The following is a 25,586-nucleotide window of genomic DNA, read 5'->3' on the forward strand; positions in this document are numbered from 1 at the left end:
TCTCACTGAATTTTACCTTTTCGTCTTTCCCATCTTACCCCCAGGTAGAAGCGTAAATAATGAAGGACAGAGATGAGACAGCAAAATGTTGGGAATAATCAGGAGCAGATAAGTCACGGTTTCTTTAGAAGCTAAATACCTAACACCTTTGGCCAATGCACAGTTCTCTGTAAGTCTGTCAGGTTTCAAAAACGAGTGATGTTAATTCATAAAATTAGTTAATTCTATCGCGTGCTATGAGTAAATAAAGGGTAAAATATGACAGGGACATTTCGTTGATTTGCTTTGGGCAACAGAATTAGTAGAAGTAGAACAAGATGATATATTGCTATTGTATTATTAAGTGGTTCCCAAAGAGTGAGTCTTGGGAGAATTGAGCTGATCTGAAGAGAAGGGATTACAAGTAAATTTGGAGATTTTTACCACAGATTCCATTTTCAGATAGATGGTGTTTAATTCTGCAGCAAAAATATGAGAGCCTGTCTCTTCTTCAGAACCCCTTTGCTTTTCAAGCCTGATGCAGGAATCCTGTAAATAAACCTAGTACATTGTTTGAGAGTGAGAAAGCTTTGAAATATAAAGCCAAGAATTTTATTCAAGCCGCCTGCTAAGGCAGATCTTGAATTTGCAGCAAGGTAAAGTGAGGAGGTGAGAGATCCAGCCAACTGAACTGGAACAAATATTTCCACAAACAATAAGCCCAATTTAAAGTTAATATAAAATTTGACTTTTTAAAAAAGCTGAATTTCCAAAGGTTACATTTTGCCCTTTTCTGTAGACGCACTTTCTTGATTTAGATCATTATCGGCACAATCACAATTCTTTCCAATTTAAAAATGGGTTTCTTTATGCCTTTCCAAAATGGTGCCAAAACTCTGCTTTCCAATTGGCAAGGTTGGCTAAAACTTCACTTCCTAAAGAAAAGATATTAGAATAAAGCTGCATGGCAACATTTTTTAAATACCAAGTTTAGGAACATTTATTTAACATGGTTGCATTCTATTTTGTGACTTACTGTAATGATGGCTTTTTCAACAAGATACATAAGTGAATACGTATAAGTGAAGTTTTCATAATAAAATTCAGTGAGCACTTACTAGATGCCTGACATTGAGTCCTTTTAATTGTGTGATTTAATTTTCAAAAATTCTTGAAGTAGGAATGATTATTACTCCCCATTTAATAAGTGAGGAAGTTGAAGCGTAGGGAGGTAACATAAGTTGTCCCTGCAGTCATTGGCAAAGTAGGGATTAGGACCACTACTATCTCTCTCCAAAGCCCACTCATCTGAACCCCACCAATGTTCCCCCGAAGCATCACTTAATCTCTCAGGTCTTGTTTTTTAGTTATTACCTATCCAAAATGAACTCTTTTCTACTAATGAACAGGCTGGAAGCCTGTCCCCTAAACCTGGCAACATCCTTTTAACATCATGGCTACGTCTGATAAGTGCCTCATCTCTCACAATCTGTGATTCTTAGTCTCATCCTCATAGCCCGAATCCTCGCTGACTGTAGCCTCTGGCCTCAGGTATGTTGCTGCCCAGAGCTCAGCCCTTCCTTGTTCTTCCTGGCCTCAAGTCACCCTTATGGAATAGACACTGGAAACTGATCTCTGCTAATTTGTCTTGGATTTGCTCCATTATTCTGAAGCACATTTACACTAGGCAGGGCTCAGCTACTCTTATTAGTCATCTAATCCTTTACCTGGTCCAGTCTTGCTAGTTTTAAAATGGCCTCAAAAATCAACCACCTCTCAGCCCTTCCTCAAGCTGATCTGAATTACAGTGACAGGCCTTTTCAGCAGAAAGACATATCCATCTTTTTCTAGTTACGGGCCTTTTATATTCCTATAGGATATCCCATTAAGTTCCTGTATCTAACCTAAGAGAAACTGCTTATTTTCAGCTAGTTTAAAAACAAGGGCATAGATTTAACAAATTAGACCATGTGCTGTTTTCTGAACTAGTTCCCTGAGTTTCATTTATTTCATTCTATCTCACAACCAGCCCTGAGACAGGGCTTGACCAATTGAGGCTTAGAAGCATATAGCTTGCCCATTATCGCACTGCTAACATGTGGTGAAGCCAAGATGTAAGCCCAGGCCATCTAACCACTGAGCCCACGCTCTTACCATTCCTCCATGCTATTTCCCAGAGCCATCCAGAGCAGGTGAATCCTCAGCCCTCAAAGTCTACCACTATCTGCTACACTCATTCTCCCTATTCCATCCCATAGGTATCTGCTGTCCCTAACCACAGGAATTAGGCTTCTGCTAATTGTTGTGATTCTTTTAAAATATCAAAATATTATGTTTAAAAGAAAACAGATGTTTCCTCTCATCTTGTGCTATTATAGTCCATGAAAAGCAAATAGGGGCAGGAGAGCTGTTTTATAGGCCTTTCTATAGGACGTTGTCTTTTTTTTCCCCTGCCTCTATTCCTACTCTTCTTAATACCACTCAACTTCTAATAGATTTCTGTTCTGTATACTCTCCTCATTTTGTGTTTTGAATGGGCAGAAAGACTGGAGCAAAGACTTATCTGAATTGTGATTCTTCCATTTATTGATATTTGTGCAGCCTAATTCCTTATATCACCAAAGCTGAAGAACATCATAATAAGTATTTGAAATGACTCTTGTACAGCTTATGTTATCAACTGAATATTTCTGAAAGCCTATGTCCTTAGCTGCATGCTACTTCGTTCAAACAGGTCTTACGTGCTGCAACAGGTGTTCAGTTTCAACAGAAACAGAATTTGATGAAGTCAACCACATTCTTTCAAAGGAAAGGGCAACACCTCTTGAATTGTTGAATTATCACTGACTTTTTATCCTCCAGTCTATCCCTACATTTTTCCATCTACACATTCATCCAAGTATTTCTTCAGACACCTACTGAATACTTTTTGCCAACTACTGTGCTTAAGTGTTGGGTATAGAAACACAAATAGACATAAGCACTGAAACACAAGAGCTCACAGTACAATGAGAAAAATAGACACAAACTAAAGGTTTTAACACTGTATGACAGTGTTTTAGTAGGATGCAAGATGCTAAATGAACAAAAGGAATAGCAATTTACCTTGAGTCAGGTAGGGAAAGGACAGGGGAAACAGCTTCATTGTGGGCATGATATCTAAACACTCTTTAATAAGAGGTTGTTGGTGACTAAATGGTTAACAGTGATGAGGAGGGACAATTCTCAAATACCTAACTAGTCCAACTTAGTATACATCAATGCTCTTAACCTAGATTGTGGAAATAAGAAGGATGTTGAAGTGCTACAATGCTGAGTATAACTTTGGACATACTGAGTTTGAGGTGTGTGTGTTACATCTAGGTGATTTATCAGAGGGCCAGTTGTATTTATGGGAGTAAATATTGAAAAAATCATGTTTTGCTTATATTGATCTTCCCAATTGTTTCATGTATGGTGGTGTTCTGCATACTGTAGGTGTATAATATGTTTGATTTTGTCCTTTCATATTCCTTACTGTTTTTATAAAGATTAAATCCATACACAAAAGTTTAATAAATTTACCAAAAAATTTCTCAGCATAAGACCTTTAAAATCAATATTAATATCCTTTTAATAATCTAAGACATAATATCATCAACAAGTATTTTACTTGAATAGAAAATAACCTTCCTTGGTTATGTAGGGAATAGTTAAGTAATTAGCAATCTTTTACCCTTCAGAATGGTGAACTTCCTGAGGTAAGATAGAAATAAAATAAATGCTATTTAGTAACAGCTTGCTTTAAAAACAAACAAATAATAGTATTGTCAAAAGTGAAAAATAACATAAAACAGGTAGGGGACACATTGCAGATGATATGACATAGTAAATGTCTTAGAATGTTAATTTGTGGAGGCTGGGCATACGATTAAAGAAGAGAATTAGGATTTGACTGCATGTTCTGAATTCATATATTTACAGTATGCATGGAGAGAGAGAGAGAGATTTTCATGTTGTATGTCTTTTCAAAAAAGCTGATCATCTACTAACAAAAATTAATGAAACATAAATGGCAGTTCATGAAAATCCAAAGCACAAAGCAATCTGTCATTGGATTAAAAATAATGCAAATGTCATGGGACTGCTGGCTAAGCTAAATAGAATAAAATAAGCCAAATCCATTTGGAAGGTGATTTTGAAATAAAAGAACTGAGGTGTTTGCTTTGATTGATTACTTCAAATGGCTTAGAAATGCCTGGAAGAAGGAACCAGTTCCATTTGGGCCTTGCTATTTTATTTTCATTATTGTAAGTCAGAGCCAATAACACTAATGAGTTTGATAATGCTAAAATATTTCCCTAAATATATGTAAAGTCCACTTTAGCCTTTTGCAATATTTTAAAATGGGAATAACACAGCTTTAACATATAAGAACAAGAACGATTTTAATGGGGTTATTCTAAACATGTTCAGACCTAGAGTAGGTTTTCAGGGGAGGAAGTTGTGATGGGAGAATTGGCAATAAATTGAGAGCAAACACCTCAAGAAAACTGGAATCTTTCCACTGGAGCTCGTCATTTATTTATATTTAAACTGTTATCTCCCTCAAAGGAGTCACAAATTGCTTGCAAGGAAAAAAAAATTTGCTACAAGTCAGCTTTGCTGTTAATGAATTAGAGGTTAGAAATCCAGAGCATTGGAGCCTATTATCCTCCAAGAAGAACATTTCATGTTTTAAAAATCCATGAGGCTTTGAAGAGATATTTGATGTCCTTAGAAACTGTGACACGTTTGAAATACCTTGAAATATCTGCGTACATTTTCCAGAGTCTATATCAATAACACTTTTTAAAAAACTCTAGAAAGTCCAGGGTAATAACTCAAGCAAACAAAGGCATGGTGAAAAGGTTCGGCCTAATCGCATCTTTTCCCACTTAAGTTATCTCAGAATGTTTATATGCTCACAAAAAGACATTTCCTTGATAGCAAGCTCTCATTTCTGTGTTGGAGTCTACTCATTCTTTCTCATCAAACAAACTCTCATCCATAGTGTCCATGGCAGGCATTATTAATCACTCAGGCACTTTGCTCCCTCAGAATCTGCTAAGTAGCACGGGAAAGGAAACTTATTTACCTCCCAAGAGGGCACATTTTAACAGGGTTGTCCAAAAAAACTTGATTCTCTTTATGGCACAGATATATCATCCATCGTATCACTACTTCTATATTTGAATTAACTTGTTTGACTTCTATTGTTTTCTTTGCTAGTTATTAAATATTGTCTGATACTGACTTTTGTTTTGTTTTGAGATGTTGTCTTGCTGTCACCCAGGCTGGAGTGCAGTGGCACAATCTCCGCTCACTGCAACCTCCGCCTACCAGGTTCAAGCAATTCTCCTGCCTCAGCCTCCTGAGTAGCTGGGATTACAGATGTGTGCCACCACGCCTGGCTAATTTGTGTATTTTTAGTAGAGACGGGGGTTTCACCATATTGGTCAGGCTGGTCTTGAACTCCTGATCTCATGATCTGCCCACCTCGACCTCCCAAAGTGCTGGAATTACAGGCGTGAACCACCGCGCCCAGTCGACAAATATTTTTATCTAAAGGATGTTGCGTTTACACTTTTGTTTCCACAGCTGATTTTAGGGACATATTGTGCACTTTTTTGTACTAATACCATATTATGAATTGCTAATTAATGAAATCATTAAGGAGAAGATTTAAGTATTAACAGAAATGCAAAACATTTTGGGGATGATTTTAAATCAGGTGATAAAATTGGCTGCATATTTTAACAATAGAGGTAAAAGTGACCATCACAGATACGTTGTATTTATTGTTAACACACACACACACACACACATATATCAAGGCTGGGCCTGGTGGTTCATACCTATAATCCCAGCATTTTAGGAGGCCGAGGTGGGCGGATCACTTGAGGTCAGGAGATCGAGACCAGTCTGGCCAACATGGTGAAACCCCATCTCTACTAAAAATACAAAAATTAGCCAGGCGCGGTGGCAGGCGCCTGTAATCCCAATTACTGGGGAGGCTGAGGCCAGAGAATCACTTGAAACCAGGAGGCGGAGGTTGCAGTGAGCTGAGATGGAGCCACTGCACTCCACCCTGGGTGACAGAAAGAGACTGTGTCTCAAAACAAACAAAACCACATTAAAAGAGTTAATATTACAACACATACTGATCCCTGATAAGTGAAATTCTATGCGATAACTCCTAAAGAGTTTCAAATTCCATTTGATAACAGGATATTGTAAAGCAAATATTTTACAGCTCTAAGTAGTGGATCAATTACACAGAAAAGAGGACAAGAGGTCTGTTATCTTTTCCTCAGGGCTTCCTTAAGTAATGCCAGAGAACCAGCCAGTGCTGAAGGCCAGTTGTGAGGAAATCTGTATGGAATGGCTCAAGATTAAATTGGCAAAGACCGTGGCAGAAAGGCACTGCAGGCTGTCAGGCTAAGAAAAAATTCTCCGCAGCTTTGCTGAGAAATTTACCAATTGGCTCTTTGGTAACTTTCTCAACTGGACATATTTGTGTCTTCATTTTTAATTCATTTAGGTAGGTAGTAGTGCTTCATAGTCAGCCAGTGCACTGATTAACTGTCTTCATTTGCATTTTTTCAATTATAGGTAAGTAAACCTTGGGGACTCCCATGAAATCTTAATTATAGTCAACAAATTTCCTAAATATGGCTTAGAGCCATTTTTTTTTTCTCACCAATAAAGGCAAAACAGTTTTTGCGCAACCCAAAACAAGGCATTCTTTCTAACATGGAAATCTCAAAGATAAGTGGGAGTACTGACAGGTTGGCCCTTGGAAAGTTAGGAACAGGGCCACCTGTTCATCTAGGTAGTCCCCACCTTCTTTTCCTATACTTATTCTTTCCTTGCCTTCCTTTCAGCACCCTCCCTTATCCCAACCCTTCAGGATCTCCTGCCAGAGACCTCCTCTAAGTTATTGGTTTCCATGTAACAAAAAAATCATGAAGAATTATGCAACAAAGAGAAGAGCCAATGGGCTTTCAGGCACCGCACCCCCCCCCCCATAATTGGGAAATATTCTTGGGCAGACAGTCCTTATGTCACATGAATACATAAGGCATTAACTGTTGATCTTGTCGTCTCTGATTCTGTGCATCAGCGTGTCTTGACCACCCAAGGTTTATGTCTCATAAATAATTCTGCAAGGAGCTAAGCCTCCTTTTTGCCTTACCAATATGAGAGCCAGCTAGCAGAGCTTCACTACCTTTAATCCCTCTATTTCTACCCTTCTCCCTCCCTAGGTGATATCATCATGACCAGAAGACAAATATAAGAGGAACAATTATCTATGAACCCACGAGAAATATGTTTTCATAAAATGGATCAAAGTCACTACATGACCCCACACTTTCTGAACTGCCTAACCTTGTATGAACATGGTATCTGCTGCTAAGTACTGAAGGCCATTTAATAACTTGCAAAATGGCTCCTACCCTCCAGCATGCAATGCATAATCAGTGAGAGAAAAGTAGACCAGAAGAGTCAAAGGCTGAGGTTTGGGTGCAGGTTGGTGGAGTACTATGCCTGGAAAATGAGCAAAATCTGAAGATCCGGAATGATCCTTCCTCATTCTTTCACTTCTCTTCTCATCTAAGCCCAGGAGCTATGTCCTAATGTGGCACTATTCATATGTTGGGGGAAGTAAACACCCATGCAGCCTGTGATCCTCTCTTCAACAGGTGTATGGAAATAACTAGTCAAAGGCTCTGTTGCTACCGAAGTCCAGGATGAGGAGAGAGCAGAGAGATTCCATTCCCAGTGAATGTTTGCTGCCTCTCCTTGGGACCCCAGCTCCTTTTGTTCATGTGATCACCTCTTCCCCACCTCTTTCTTCCTCTCCTGTGCACTGTCTCTGGTAATTTATTCTTACATGCACGCTTTCATCTCTCCTACTGAGGGAAACCCGGACTCTAGACTTAAAGCCTGAGTTCAAACCTTGACTGGATGGATCACTAACTACACGGTCTTGAACAACCACTAAACTTACCTCTACTTCATAAAAGTTCTTTAAAATTAAAAATGAAAATAGCACTTTCTAGTATTATAAAGCATTAAATGAGATAATACCACTGAAGTTGAGTGCCTGGCACATGGTAAGCCCTTAACACATCTCAGCTTTTATTATGACTGTGCCCCATCTTTCCTTAAATCACCAGGTGAGTCCAAACATGGTCTTATAAAATTTATGTTTCTCTTTTCCTACATCTTCCTTCTTATTTCTTTTCCTTTCAAAGCTTCCCCCATTCAGCATTTTAGACTTTTTTAAACTCTCTTCTTACTGAAGCTACCACCATCTTGGCTTGGTCTCAGTGCCTGAATATTACCGTTTTAGGGATAAGGAATGGAGAAGTTCATGGGGGGAATAGGAAAATACCAACACTTATGTATCTTTTCTAGCACTACTGAATCCTTTAGATGGAATAAAGAGGTAGTCAAGACTGAGTGCAAGAAAACATAGGAACTTTATATAAAGATGTGACACCTAAAATATCTAAGAACATTTAGGACTTGGTAAGGAATATTGATAATAGAGAGTCAAGGTGGCTCTACTAGAAGGTGGAGAAAAGGCAATCTAGCCTGGGAAGCTGATGTTTAAACATGTAATTTGGGAAGCATCAAAATAAATAGTCTATTTAAAATATCTTATATGACCACTTCAAGGACCTTAAATTCCCCCAAATTCCAGCTATTCATTTTGGTTAAGAATATCATTTATAAATATCTCATATTAAAAACCAAATGGTGTTACCTGGTAAAGGATGACACCTCACTTCATTCGATTCTGAGGTATACACTGTTAGACCCCAGCTGAGATCCCTCACTACCCCTGAAAGAGAGCCCCTTCTTGTTTGGAAGTGCCTACCAAACACTGAAGGCCAAATCTCCCAAAGCTCTGTGTTTATCTCCTTCGAAACACAAACACTTGGGTTCCCTAGCATTGTTTCCTAAATCTTTAACTGTATTTTGCTACAAAGTGGGTTATAAATGCATAATTTTTAATCTTTTATTCGGTCTTAAACCACTGAAGCCAGCACCTGCCATCTCCAACTAAGACTGACCTTATCTCAGCATCTAAGTCTACCAATAAATTCCCAGTTTCAAATCTACATATTCTTTAGGATTACTTGAAAATCTCATCCAACTAGCTTTCCAGAACATAAGCACAACAATCTTGCTGCCTTTGGTCCTGCTCTGCACACATTTATTAATCAAATAAGGTAGCAAATGGCAGGTTATATGAAAAGACCTTCCAAAGAACAAATCCAAGGTTAATGAAAAGGACAGTGCCTGGGCTAATGGGTATAAAAGCCAGGAAAAGGCAAGAAGATATATATCAAAAAAATAGCAATGGGCATCCTTAAGACAACCCATACTTGTCAATGCTCTAAGCCCTTTCTAGAACCAATAAAACAAGGATGATTAGTGTGTGACACACTTACTGCCATTTCTTCATTGGTATCCTTAACAGATATGCCCAATCAATCAGGTCCTTTTTTCCTACTGATCCTAGCCATGGTCTCAGCATTCTTCTCAACACATAGCTCAGTCAAACACTAGCAATTGATGAGAGTTAGCAATCAAGATGAAACCATTTACCATATCCAGTATGGGCCTTCTAACTAACAGAACTGCACAGGAGAGGGCTATTTGACTCATGTCACCTGTGCAATCATTGCTCCAATTAAGAGTATATTAATATCACTTCTACCTCTAATTTCTCCTCACATAATTCATAAAGAATGAGCTCTTAACTATAGCACAGAACATTGAAGTAAAATGTTAGACACATATGTAGCTATATAAAATAATTCACTACATTAACCTAAAATTTCAACTTTTTTTTCATTACAGAAATTAAGAGGAAATGCTATCATCATTTAAGGGCTCATAAGAGGTCTTCAGTATAATAGTTTAAAAATCAGTAATTTTAACTAAATTAGTTTTAAATTTGAGCAGTTGATCCATGGGTTTTTAATAATTGAACACATTTTTTTTCTGTCTTCTTTAAAATATTTTTTGAGTTGACACAGAATAAAGCCCTCCAAATCATTTTCTTTTTTCCTGGTCACTGCTTTTTCCATTGTGAGCTGTAAATCCACCACTAACGTTAACACACATTCAAATAATTTTCAAGTGATTACTGTGTACACGATCACAGATGCAGGTAGGGGTTTTCTGTTACTTTTAACAATGAGTTTGTAACCATTCTATTATCTATCTTCCATCTAAATTATACTTCAGGTTCTTGCAAGAGTTATCTTCACAAAGACCACCTCTTGACATGAAGAGAATGATCTAAGCATCTGTAAGCCTTTTCTTGTGGACTGTTCCCAACCTTCCAGAGACAGTAAGAGCTCTATGATTAACTCCACCCTTGCCCCTAACCTGACCCTCGTGCAGTCCTCTTCATCTCAGTTATTGGCAACACAGTTCTTCCCACTGCTTTGGTTAAATACCCAGAATCTTATGGTACACCTGTTTTCTCCAACTCAACATCCAATCTGCCATCAGGTCATGTCAGCAACATTTTCAAAACATATCTATTACTTGATCTCTTTTCATCTTCTTCACTCTTATCCACTTGGCCAACTTATCAGAACCTCTTACTGGCTTGTTACAAAAACTTCCCCTAACTAGTTCCCTTGCTTCCCATCCTTTACCCTGTTTATTCTCAAATGGAAGCCAGAACGATCCTGTTACATGAACTCAATGTCACTTATCAACAACCTTGAGTGGCTCCCCAATCACAGACTGAGTTAAATCCAAATCTATCAAAATAGTCTTCACATGGGGCCCAATACTTCTGATTTTGCTCTTATTAACTCAACTCCTAAATACTGGTTTCTTGTTTACTGCTCAGAAAGACCAGTCATGTTTGCAATGTAAGGCCTTAGCACTTCCTATTTCTTCTGCCTAGAAAACTCTTCCCCACCTGAGATACCTGTAAGGCTTGCTCCCTCACATCCATCTGAACTTTATCCAAATATCAGCATCTTGGTGAAAACTACCCAAGCCATACTTTTCAAATTGCAGCTCCATTTCCATCCTCATGCTTTAATTTGCCATTCTTTCTCTATTTTAATATTCTTATATACTCATATTTTTATGTTTCTTGTTCACCACCTCCCATTATATCCCAAACATCTAAAACAGTGCCTAGCACATGGGTCCTCCATAAATATTTGCCGAGATGTTGAAGCATTGTAATTTTATGGGTGGGGAAATACGACATGAAAGGCTTGTCCAAAGACACAAAACTAGGGCACAATGCCTAGTTCAGTATCCATTCTTACTACCTATTCATTCTTCCAAATACATGAGATTGTCAGGAGAGTAAAATTTGGAGAAATAAAAGAGAAAGTAAACTTTAGCCAAGTTGCATATGAATCTATGTCCTCTTCCTCTTACTGTATCTTGCATGTAAGCATTTCAAGATCAGTCTTTGCTCAAAAGACAGCCACAATTTAAAAACCATCTCCTCCATTAATAGCACCAGCATCTAAGAGGCACAGAATTATATGTTTGCTAGGTATAGTGCTGGTGCCTTAATAAATTAATCTTCATAAGATGTACAAGTTGAATACCATCATTCCTGCTTTATATATGAGAAAACCGAAATAGAGAAAAGTTAACTTTTTTTGGTCTACTTGAAGGCTCATGAAATTCATTTCTGTGTAGAACATGCAGCTTCTTTGACCAGGCAGATCTACCATAGGCTTTTCCTGCCCTAAGTCTTTATTCCTGGCTATTGATGCCATTTATGTGGAGGGAAACATGCCTTATGATGTGTTTTAACTGTTCACAAGTGTGAGTCATGTGATGAAGCAGTAATGAGGTGAACTTCCTTAAGCCACAAGGGGAGAAAACTTGTACAAACTCCCAATCTTGCAATCATGATTCACCTGAGATATGAATTAGTCAAACAGCAGGGAACATCATCTTCTACTTTTTCATTTTCTTGCCAGCAACCAAAAAAGCTGTCTACGTGTTCACAGAAAACTTGATTAAATACAAATTCTAATTCTCCTTATCCCTAAACATTATATACCACTTATTTATCAAAAAATTTATAAACTTTTACAACATAATCTTTTAATGTGTCATGCAGCACACACCATGAAATGATGTGAGGCTGATAATATAATTTATAAGAACCTAATACATATTACCTGTTATCATCTATACCATCTGAAACATGCTATTCCCTGTATTTCTTGTTCAACCACTAGTCTACAGAGCACAGAGATACCAGCACCATCCTTACACTGCACAAAGCACAAGATAATACATTAGAGAAACTGGCTCTAAGTCTTGGCTGTCCCACTTACTGGCTGTGAAAGTTTGGACACTCTGTAATCTCTCTGAGTTTCTATTTTTTCAACTGTAAAGGGGGTTAATAACAATATACTTTTGTGAGTTATTCTGAGGTCCAACTGAGAAAATAAAATACTTGTTAAATTTTAGAGAAGTCTGTGACTATAAAAGATTATTACATCACCTCTTGATACCTTTGGCAAGTTCTTTTGAGATCTTCATTTTAATTTATTAGAACTCCTTGGTGCCTCAGTCCCAGGGTCTTGGCTCCACAGGAGAGGGTATTCCAACAGATGACCAGCATAGCATGAGGGCATGATAAGCCCTAGCAAAACAAGAGAAAAGTACTTCTGAAAGAAGTTTTCTTCTTCCACCTGAAGTACTCGTGGGGTAGCCTAGTTATGATCTTATTTTTTTCCAATTACAGAGAATGGTCAGGAAATACAGTTTCCAAACTATAGAACACAGGAAACATGCTTGGGGCCCTTAAATTTGGCTTTGGAGTGCAGCGCAAAAAGACAAAGAAATTCAACCAAAAAACGAAGGTAGACCATTCTTACAATAGGAGCTGTCAGCTCATTGATGAGCCTGTCCTTGGTGATTCCACCTTAAATCTGGTTGCCATTTATTCTGGAATCAAATCATTAGTTACTTATTTACCACATTGTCCTCCAAGATTTTGTGTGTGTGTGGTCATGTTGCCATAGCTAGATTTCTGGGTCTTTATGAATAAGTACCTTCTTGCCCCATTTACTGGTATGTTCTCCACTAAGGCTAGAACCACATAAATCATGCTGGGATTCACTATACAAATGGAGATTATGGATGGTCTGTTCTGTGAAGGATTCTCTTATGTTTGCTTGGTGCAGGCTGCCCCTGAACATCAATTATTTATCAGTCAGCTGGTCTTATGCATCAATTTAACAATCAATAAAAGTTGATTAGCACTTGTCTATTGGTTAATATACTTTATTTTTTTCCAGATTCAAAACATATTGACCCTCCCAACCAATTAGATCTCTCCTATATGCTACTATCACTTAATTCTCACCAAAAAAAAAAGTACTACATCACTTTAGGCACATCATTCTACAGATAGGAAACTGAGGCTTAGGGAGGAAGAACTTGCTAGCTAATAGACAATTACCAGGGATTCAAGCACATGACCTCTGTCCTCAGGTATAGTGCATTTATCAATATACCGCAGTTCCAACTGCCTTTAAATAAAAGATGAAATAAAGGGCATTTAAGGTGGTTCTCCTAATAAGCCAGGATACTTCTCCATATAGGTGCCTGCCAGGGCTTGGCCTAATTGGAACCTTCTAGTCTGTTTCTCCTGGAGTGAATGTACTTCAGGGAAAATTCAGGGAAAGCGCCAAAGGGTTCCCTTCAATCTAAAACTGGAAATATCATCTCTTTGGTCCAACAAAGAGCCTCCATGGATGGACTACATATTGTCTGTTCCCTTGCAACGAGGCTGAGTTATACAAGAAACTTTCAAAACAACAGATTAAAGGAAATCGAATCCTCAGCAGACTGAAAATGCGTAATAGTGTCGCTAAAAAAAAAAATAAGAAAAAATTAGTGGTTTCTTTGAAAGAAAGCCTCAAGTTCATGAAATTGGAAAACTTCTTTGAAAAAAAAGTACTACATTTAATTTCCAATAAGATGACAACTTTTAACCAAGGAACAAAGGTAAACATTAAAGGGCTGGAGATGGTATGATACAGTATCTTGTACCTACTAAAAATCATGCTTAATATTAAGATGAAAGTTTCCTCATGGCACAATTGCTACCTTAGAGTCCCTGTGAATCTAGTCTTTGACAAAGTTTTATCACCTCCACATTTATTACAAGATGTAAAGGTTGCATCATTATTCCTTTACCTGATACATTAAAAAATGCCAGGAAAAATTCTTCAATTATACCAAAGGTATATCTTTGAAAGAAAGCATGATTTCTGTTATATCTGAAGTCACTACCTGTTACAGTTCTCCAGTTTTCTTTTAAAAAACGAATGCTAAGCCATGCAACTTCTTCAGCTTCTACCTACAACTTGCTTGGTTTTAAGGGCTCACCCAGCACTAATTTCAACATTGCAGAGTTACTCATCATCATAATATATATTAACAAACACAGAAGCAATTTGAATCTCAAGGGGATCCTTAGCGTTATGTTCTTAACATTATTAAAATGATTATTTTAACTATCACTTTATTTTCTTATTTTTTAAAAATGTAGTTACTCATTCTCTCACCATGTAAAAATTTTATTTTAACTATTTTTATTTATTTTTGAGACGGAGTCTTGCTCTGTTGCCAGGCTGGAGTGTAGTGGCGCAATCTCGGCTCACTGCAACCTCCACCTCTCGGGTTCAAGCGATTCTCCTGCCTCAGTCTCCCAAGTAGCTGGGATTACAGGCATGCGCCACCATGCCCAGCTAATTTTTTTATTTTTAGTAGAGACGGGGTTTTACCATGTTGGCCAGTATGGTCTCGATCACTTGACTTTGTGGTCCGCCCGCCTCGGCCTCCCAAAGTGCTGGGATTACAGGCATGAGCAAAAATTTTAAAATGTACAGAGAGACTAGGTAAATATGTAATGATATATGAAAAGGTTTTCTGAAAAAGTGGTATGAAAACAATTGTTTTAACATCAATATTCTTGTTTGTAAAAAGAAGTGAAAGCCATTTTACCTTGTTTAAACTTTTATTTCAGACAACATTTTCACTGAAACCTTTAATTGCCATTGGGAATAGAAATACATAAGCTCTAAGACAGGAAGATTTGGGGATAACCAGGCAAAGAGGTAGATCTAGACCTTTATACTTTGTAGGAAGGTTATGTCTAGAGGATTACTCTGGTGGGCTCTCAGGGGCCTGACTTTTAGAGAACTGTACCTTCACCCACTGACACCTGGCTGGAAGCAAGGTTGGCAGCTAAATCTGGAACTATCTTATCTGCCATCTTCCACCCTTCCAGAGGGAAGACGTGAAAGGTTCCATTTAAAGCAGTATGTTTATCCTAGGTGAAAAGTCAAGATTTCAACCAGTCCTATGGTTCTCATCTAGGGGTAATTTTGCCACCCACTCCAGGAAATGTTCAGCAAAGTTTGGAGATGTTTATGATTATCACTACTGGAGAAGAAAAGTTGCTACAGGCATCTAGTTGGGAGAAGCCAAAGATGTTCTTAAACATCCTACAGTGGATAACTACAACAAGCTCCCTATAGTAAAGAATTATCCAAACGAGGCTAGACTGAACCAGCCTGAAGAAGCAAACCCAGTTTTCCTAGAAAAGGGACTAGGAAAGGAATTAAACTGTCTGGAGAAATTCTCACTATAGCCTATAGGTTTCTCTTTTCCTCCACCACTTCCTAGACCAGTGTTTTTTAAAAGTGTGATCCATGAATTATCTGTATCAGAAACTTTTAGGAATAAAATACAGATTCCTGATCCCTTCTCAGAGCTGAGTTTCAGAACTGTGGATTTCAGGAATCTCCATTTTGGTTGGCTACCCATGAGATTCATTTTACAGAGTGAAATATGACAATCACTATTTCACTTCTATTGAGGTTATTCCTTTCTGTATTTTCAACTATCCCCTCTCTGTCAGTGATTCCTCAAGGACTCCCAGTGACAAAAGAACTCAATCTTGATGACAGCAGAGACCTTGACTCATTGGTTGCTCACTGCTGTTATGTCCAGCACCTTGCTTGGGGTAGACATGATATAAGAACCGGAGGGCACCAACATTATCCAAAAGACTATATAGTCTTTTGTGGGGAGAGAAGATAACAAAAAATACCTTCTCATTTATTTAGTACACCTACATTCTGGACCCTGTGCTAAATGTATGGTGCACATCAACACCATTAATCCTAACAATAACTCAATGAAGTAGATGCTAATATCATTTTCACTTTACAGCTGAGAAAATGGGGCTCAGAGAGGTGAGGCAACTTGCTCAGGTCATATAGCCAGCTATTGAAAGTCAGCATTCAGTTCTCGTTCCACTCAATGGAGGGAATACACTTGCAAGAACTGCACCCCAAGCCTAACTCTTCCCAGTGCTTTTCAGATTCCTCATACGATGGGGATCATCGTGCCACTCAAAGCCTTCATTGGCAGCTTCTATCTGCCAGTATAACTCAGCAAGGGAAGCCTACTTGGAAACAAAGCCCTCCACCTCCCAGAAAAGCTGGTATGCTGTAGGCAGGAGTTACCTATCTTAATTCTCTAAAAAACATAGAAAAAAAGCCTTTTAAACTGTTTACAGAACAACTAAATATGAGTATTGAGTTTCAAAAAACTACAAAGAATAGGTTTTGTATAAGGTGTAAGGAAGGGATCCAATTTCAGCTTTCTGCATATGGTTAGCCAGTTTTCCCAACACCATTTATTAATAAATGGTGTTGGGAAAACTGGTTGTAGATGTGTGGTGTTATTTCTGAGGCCTCTGTTCTGTTCCGTTGGTCTATATCTCTGATTTGGTACCAGTACCATGCTGTTTTGTTACTGTAGCCTTGTAGTAGTTTGAAGTCAGGTAACATGATGCCTCCAGCTTTGTTCTTTTTGCTTAGGATTGTCTTGGCTATGTGGGCTCTTTTTTGGTTCCACATGAAATTTAAAGTGTTTTTTTTTTTTTCCAGTTCTGTGAAGAAAGTCAGTGGTAGCTTGATGGGGATAGCATTGAATCTATAAATTACCTTGGGCAAGATGGCCATTTTCACGATATTGATTCTTCCTATGCATGAGCATGGAATGTTTTTCCATTTGTTTGTGTCCTCTCTTGTTTCCTTGAGCAGTGGTTTGTAGTTCTACTTGAAGAGGTCCTTCATATCCCTTGCAAGTTGTATTCCTAGGTATTTTATTCTCTTTGTAGCAATTGTGAATGGGAGAGTTCACTCATGATTTGGCTGTTTGTCTGTTATTGGTATATAGGAATGCTTGCAATTTTTGCACATTGATTTTTGTACCCTGAGACTTTGCTGAAGTTGCTTATCAGCTGAAGGAGATTTGGGGCCGAGATGATGGATTAAAGACTTAAATGTAGGACTTAAAAACCATAAAAACCCTAGAAGAAAACCTAGGCAATACCATTCAGGACACAGGCATGGACAAAGACTTTATGACTAAAACACAAAAAGCAAAGGCAACAAAAGCCAAAATAGATAAATGAGATCTAATTAAACTAATGAGCTTCTGCACAGCAAAGGAAACTATCATCAGAGTGAACATGCAACCTACAGAATGGGAGAAAATTTTTGCAATCTATCCATTTGACAAAGGGCCAATATTAAGAATCTACAAAGAACTTAAATTTACAAGAAAAAAAAACCATCAAAAAGTGGGCAAAGGATATGAACAGATACTTCTCAAAAGAAGACATTTATGCAGCCAACAAACATATGAAATAATGCTCATCATCACTGATCATTAGAGAAATGCAAATCAAAGCCACAATAAGATACCATCTCACACCAGTTAGAATGGCGATCATTAAAAAGTCAGGGAACAACAGATGCTGGAGAGGATGTGGAGAAATAGGAATGCTTTTACAATGTTGGTGGGACTATAAACTAGTTCAACCATTGTGGAAGACAGTGTGGCAATTCTTCAAGGATCTAGAACTAGAAATACCATTTGACCCAGCCATCCCATGACTGGGTAAATGCCCAAAGGATTATAAATCATTCTACTATAAAGACACACACACAAGTATGTTTATTGAGGCACTGTTGACAATAGCAAAGACTTGGAACCAACCCAAATGCCCATCAGTGATAGACTGGGTTAAGAAAATGTGGCACATATACACCATGGAATACTATGTAGCCTTAAAAAAGATGAGTTCATGTCCTTTACAGGGACATGGATGAAGCTGGAAACCATCATTCTCAGCAAACTAACACAAGAACAGAAAACCAAACACCGCACATTGTCACTCATAAGTGGGAGTTGAACAATGAGAACACATGGACACAGGGAAGGGAACATCACACACTGGGGCCTGTCAGGGGGTAGGGGGCTGGGGGAGGGATAGCATTAGGAGAAATACCTAAAGTAGATGACAGGTTGATGGGTGCAGCAAACCACCATGGCATATGTATACCTATCTAACAAACCTGTACGTTCTGCACATGTACCCCAGAACTTAAAGTATAATAACTAAAAAAAAGAATAGGTTTTGATTTCCATTTCCCAAATTCTTGCTTACTTCAAATCGAATCTTGTAAGGGTAATTTAATTCTTATTCTTAGCATCCTGTCTTGGTTGCTCATCTAATATTCATTTGCCCTTCTCTTTATTTAGTGGCATCTCAATTTGAATCAGAGCAGCAATGTGCCGAGCTAAAACATTGTGTTTACCAGTCTCTCTTGCAGCAAACCATATGTATGGTGATGAAAGCAGAAATTGAAGAAGGGCAGAGGGGTGGAAGTTTCCAGGAAGCCTCCTTAGAGGGTACTAACATAGCTAGGAATCACCTGGTTTAACCCTCTCACCTCTTCTTCCTACGTGAAAATTGGAAAGATGGAACACTAGCAGTCATCTTAGACCAAAAGACGAACTTGAGAATAGATGGGCCATAAAGTTAGGAGGTGTCAAAGTCCTTGATGACTCTGTGTTCACTCTACTCTCCCTGAACTACAGACAGATATATTCCACGTGAGAGAGAAATAACTCTATTTGCATGTTTCATCATTTGTAGTTGAATCTATATACAAATTTTTAATAGTGGGCATTAAATATTTAGTAGACTTAATTTCAAATATTTCATATTTATATATAATTATATAACACTTTATATGTCATAACCTTTGCATAAGGGGGCAAATGAAATCAACCATGTTACTTTTAAATTTCTTTTTACAATAAATTACTAATTTGATTCATTCAGCTTTTTGGGAAAAAATTCTGTAGGTTTCTATGGCATAATCTTTTCTTAAAAAGGGTTTAATATATCTGAAAATTTAACAGAGTAAATTATAAAGAAATTAAGTTAACTAGAAAAATAATTGCACTTAGTTACCTGATTTTTGGCCCCAAATCCTAGTTAAACAGTGCATTTTGAAATCTAGCATTTGAAGTCAGATGCTTTCACATAGAAATAAATGAATGAAAGTATGAATGACTGATAGACTTCAAAATCAATTATTGGGATTTTTTGGGTGTGATAACTCACTACAATGGAAGAACAGATGGTAAAGAAGCTAATGTGTTAAGCATAGATTATATGTTCATCATGCAGGGAACCAGGGAAAAAATGAACATTCAAACATATTCCCTATTATAACTATCTTACAGACTAGTTGAGAGAAATATAATGACATTAAAATGTCATACAAGAAATGACAGAAAGAGTACACCATGCTGTTGGAGAATATCAAAGAACTCTTCCTGAAGCACTACTGTGTACCAAACACTGACTTTGTGACCTCCAGGAAGTTTCTGAAATGCTCTGAACCTCATTATTCTAATATTTTCAGTGGGGATGATAGTATTTCCTCCAGAGCACAATTGAAAAAACATATTTCATAGTGCATTTTAAATGCTTCATACAATGCCTGGCACATACTAATCCTTCTGTTTATGTTAATATAACTGTTGATATTTTGATATTTACCATGGGCAATTAGCCCTCTGAGTAGCTATCACTATTCTAATAAAAAGCAAAAGCCCAGGGAGGTTAAGAATGTTGCCCAGTTTCATCAATTATAAAAGAGAGAGTTGGTTTCCAAATTCACACCTAATAGCAATATCGCTCTTATAATTTTAACATTATTTAACTTATATTCTTCAGATCTATAACAATCAAAACCACATAGCTGTTGCTGTTCTCTGCTTGGCATTTATTTAGGTAAAAGAATAGGCCTTGAGGTAAATAATTTTGCCTGGAACATCTTTTTAGAACCACCCAAGGTTGTATTTGCTTTAGTTGGTGTAACAAGGGCAATGACAGAGCCACAGATCATTGGCAAGAGATATCTGTAAGAACTAAAAATAACTACATACATCTATATCTAGATACCTAGATATAGATATATATATCCTTAGGCCATCAACCTTAGTTTGTTCACTTAATGGCAGGCACTGCCTCCTACCAGTCAACTAATTCTAGAAAGTGACAGTATCTATACCAAGAGAAGACACTGAAATTAACGGCAGAAAACAAATAAAAATAGGGTTCCCCATCAATCCTCGACTTCCAAACAAAGCTATTCTCAAATAAAAATACAGAAGATTCTGGCGATCTGGAAATGATATGTTGTATGCAAAGCAATTAGGGGGCTAAATTAGAATCAATCCTTGTTGCTGTGAACTAAGGCTCACTTTATTCTCAACCAGGGCTCATTTTCATGTCTCAGTAAAATGTAAAATTCCTTTCTAGTATCTCCCTCTCCCTAGGTCTTTTACCACTTCTCTAACTTTCTACACAGATTGATGGGTGTAGGATAACAGCTGTTGTTCATGAAAAAAAGAAAAACAAACAAACAACAAAGAATTTAGCACTTGTAAGTGACTACTGATTTAAACATATAGTTATATAATTAACATTTTCAACATAGACCATATAGTATAGGTCATATACTGCATGGGCATGAAAGTTCGGTTCTTCCAGTCATGATGAGAATGCTGACATACACATTTTTTTCCCAAGGAAGTTCACTTAATTAAAGGAGTCAAATGGCCCTACAAAAGAATACCATCCCAAAACAAATGTTACTCTGGATTATTGCCCCTATCTCTTATCTTGGCACAACTTGGAAGATGTAGAACAACTTAGCTTCAATCTTCATTAACTCCTTGTATTGGAGCATGACAAAGAAAAATGAAGGACGGTCTCTTGAATGTTTACAGTTTCTTCTCTCACTTTCAAGGAGATTTAATAGCATCACTGATTATTTATATTTAATAACCATCTTTTCTTAGTTCTCACGCTTAACCACAATTTAAACCAATTTTCTTGAGAATATGCTTATATTACCCTAAACTCCTATTTTTCCCAAAATCTTTTAATAACATGATACTTTATTTTACTCTGAAACTGCTTCTAACAACATAGAAACAGAATGAGTCAGTTCTGTTGCCTTGCAGGGATTCTAAAACTTTGCTGTGAAAATGAATCACCTGTGGTGTGTTGGGGAGTGGGATGGGGTAGTTAATTACAGACTCCAAGAACCTACTCCCTACCATTCCTGATTCAAGAAGTTTGCAACATGGCCCAGGATCCTGCATTTTAGTAGTCTACCCCAAACCCCTTGCTTAGCTGGCATGCAGATAATCCTGATCATTTTCAATGCTACTCATTAAAATCAGCATGGTCAGAAGAATTTCTTTGATGTCCAACACCAACCTCACCATCTTTTACTTTTCTCCATCTTTCCAGCCCTCTCTGACATTTTCAGGTCCAGTTATCCTAGAATACTTATATACCTCAATGCTATGGATGTTTCGTTTCTTTTCTGAGATATTCCTCCCTCTCCTTCCACCTGGAAAACTCCTCTTCAGTTATGTGTGAAGGCTCAAAAAAAAAATTACACCCCTTTATCCTTCTCTACAACAATGGTCACAATATGTATTTCTTTTAAAATGATTACTATAATCATAGTTACTAGTTCATGTGCTTGTTTTCCATGCTAATTCTATGAATCCATCATACGTAGAACAGAGAATATCCCATATTACATACTCAATGAATTTGTTGAATTATAGCTCTAACTGATGCTTTATTTCTAAAATGACCTCCAGAGACACTTAGGAGGAAGAAAGGAGAACAGTTGTCATCCTCATCATTTTTCTCTTGAAACAAACATAATCTAACTTCTGCTTGAACATTTTTTTTTTTTTTAGAAACTAGCACTAGGAGAATATTTCTTGCTTTGTTAAACTACCTTTGATCATACTACTTCACCATCCCCAAACAGAAAAATTTAGCCTTTGAAAGTGATTTCCTGAGAAAACAAATTCTAGAAGCTAATTCAGATGTCACAATAGGAAATTAGAAGCCATGTCACTGGGTGATCTAAACTGAGTCCTTGTTTACTTACTAAGTTCTTATAATCTGGTAAAGGGGCTAGGTAACAGAGCAGTTCTAATCGTGGAATTCCAGTCTTTTAGAATGGCCAAGGTAATAACTTGGAAGAGATTCGAATGGCAAGAAATACAAAAACAGTTTTCCCTATGTGAGGTAAAATATCCACTGCAAATCTTCTGTGAATCTACAGCAACAGAGAGGCTTTCAAATGTAAGTGTTCTTGGTCAATGTGAATAAATCATACCCAAATCAATAACCTATTTCCAAGAGTATATGGGAAGGATACTTGCATAATCATGTTCAGTTTTACTTAGTGTTAAAACCTTGTCAATATTGGCTGTTAAAGGATGGAGAAACTGATGTTGTTCTTGCTTAGTGCCCAAGGAAATTGTTTGCTTTATAAAGTCATCTTGGTTACATGGATTCTCATTAGCTGACGGACATTTCCATCAGCATCTGACATTTCTAAATCTGTTAATGATACCCTCAAATGATGATCTCTTTCCACTTTTATCACAATACTGGAATATCTCCAAGCTAGTCTTCCTCTTTCCTTCGTCTGCCTTTTATGTATTTCTCTTCCATAGCTGTGGCTGTGAGTGATCATGTGGAGTTTTGTGTAACTGACCAAATGCCTGCCTGATTATATCTTTATAATTACTCAATTCACTGACTTGCTGCCTCCTCAATTCTTCCAAAGACATGTATCTCATCTAGTACAGTCAGCATATGATTTAGGGGAAAAGGGTTCAGAAAAAGTATGAGGTTGAACTATAAGCAATACATTTTGATTTTGACAAATGTCATGTCTGAACACAAGATATATCTTCAGCTCCATTTACAATTCTGTGGTCTTGAAGACCTGGAACACTTCCCTGTCCTTTTTATATACAATAACACAAAAATCTAAACCATTCTGTTCTCAGCTAGCTAAAAGTATCAGCTTTTTATAAGACTCCCCAGTGCAATCCAGCCCACCCAGGCCACAGGGATATTTATTTTGGCACTTACTGTATTCACTTCCAAGTTGGCACTTGGCACATGTACAGACTCCCCAAAGAGGCTGCACATTCCTCAAATTCAGGAGCAAGGCTTTACACTTTTTATCCCCCATAGTACATAGTTCCATACTCACCAATTCCCTACTTATCAACCCTTCCAAAACTACCTGGGATTTCCTGCAATATTACATAGGTAATTTTAAACTTTGAAGCCCCAGTAAGATCAGCTACATCTATTACCTAGTAAATGTTTTTTACATCCCCAATAATTAGAATAACACAAAGGTAGTTATGGAGTTAAAACATGAATCGGTCTTCCAAAATCATTATGTAGCTACCTATCATGGATTCTGCCTCTCTTCAGGTATCAATTTATATTTAACTTTCTAAGTGGTTTAGATTTAGCAGATTAATCAAATGACATTGTCTTTTTAAAAGAAATGGCTCAGCCACAATATATTATTAACCAAATAGCACTATATCAGATAGGCAGCACATTTTAAAACCTTGTTTAAACTGAATGTTTTTTCTGGATTTAATAATTGTATGTACAAAATAAAAACTGTATTTCATCAACTATTCAATCATTTTCCCATAAGCCATTTCTTCAATAATATACCATAAAACCATAGATTTTTAGAGCAGGGATGCATCAGAATCTCTCTTTTTGATCATCTACCATCATTTTACAGATGAGAAAAACTGAGGCCCAAGAGATCTAAGTAATTTACTCTGAGTTACCTAACAAGTCAAGCACAGAGATAGAACTAGCATACCAAGTGTTCAGACCCCAAATTAATGCAACCTCCATTCCATTTCACTGTCTCCTTTGGAGCACAATATAGGTATGTATTTTTAAATTAAATTTTTAATACATACGAAATGAATTTAAAAAACACTGAACAAATGAAACATGCACATGAAGATAAATAAGTGCATGCACAATGCATTCCATGATAGACTCTCTGAATTTGCACAAGCGCACAACACAACCGTTCTTAACTCACGAAGTTTAAAGATGATTGTGTCCCAAGGGTTTGAAAATATGAGCATTTCTTACCTGGCAGCTGTATGAGGGGTTGATAAAAGACATTGAAAACTTGAGCTATGATTAGACATCAGATTTTTCTGGCACTGAAGGTTTTCTTCTACCTGGGTTTCAGGGGTCTAGTACTTTTAATGGAAGGTAGGTCAGAGACTTAAGAGGGATAAACCAACATATAAGACTGGCATTATTGCCCACAATGCAATATTAAGTTGCCTCAAGGTGACTGTCATCAAAATCTTCCTACTGGCCAGTTATGGCCTTACCTTTCTTTATCAGGCCTGAAATCTTTACTGCTACAGTCACTTATTTAGGTTAGAAAATTTAGGTATCAAATAACTTCAAAACTCATTACCCAACCCCAGGGTACTAAAGAGGGCAGTATCAGCTATACTGCTTTTAAATATAACAGTGTATAACTTTGGGGGTCAGGGATTTATGCATAACAAAGAAGCTGTTGATGAGACAGAAAGGACTCTTCATTTTAAACTGAAATCAATTCTCCAACACAAATGTTCATCATGGCTAGCCAACCAGGGATGTATATTTTGGAAAAAAAAAAAAAAAAAAAAAGGATGATTCCCTCTTTACATATTTTATAATACTCATAATCCACACCTTGATGCTTTCATCCCACCCTAAGAAAAAAACAGGGTTTCACATTCTGGTGGTCAAACCCTTCTAAGAACACCCACCCTAGTGCTTTGATATCCCTTAAAGAGTCAACCACCTCCATGAACTCCCTTTACCCTTTTATACAAAAGCTTGCATCTTGACAGTTTTAATAGGTACCCAGGAGAGAACGAGGAAAGAAGTGGAGAAAAGTGCCTGCTCCAGTTGATCTTTTCTTTCTAAATACTAAGGCATATAAAAGAACTAATCAGCAATATAATAGAAACCCAAATGAAACAATAGCAGCTTTTCATGCCTCTTAACTAGCAAGAGACCCTATGAAACAGCATCAGTGTTATGATGTGCAACAACAAAAATGGGTAGTAAATCCGGCTGTGACACCTTGAAATGGCTGTGACCTTAAACTTGTAGGAGTTGTAACTTTTTTCAAAAAATGAACATTTTAGTCACTGCATTAGAAAGCTTTTATTTGTTAACACCCAAAGTATTGTTGATAATCCTCATGTATCATCCTCACGTACATTTTAAC

At 37.3% G+C, this 25,586-nt stretch overlaps 1 protein-coding gene across 13 annotated transcripts in view; it reads right to left on the reverse strand.

Moving 5' to 3' along the window:
* Positions 1–25,586, reverse strand: part of CTNNA2 (catenin alpha 2) — a 1,147,855-nt gene that overhangs the window by 3,505 nt on the left and 1,118,764 nt on the right. The window lies entirely within an intron of this gene.

The sequence above is a fragment of the Pongo pygmaeus genome, chromosome 12 (genome assembly GCF_028885625.2).
Source record: "Pongo pygmaeus isolate AG05252 chromosome 12, NHGRI_mPonPyg2-v2.0_pri, whole genome shotgun sequence".
Lineage (NCBI taxonomy): Eukaryota > Metazoa > Chordata > Mammalia > Primates > Hominidae > Pongo > Pongo pygmaeus.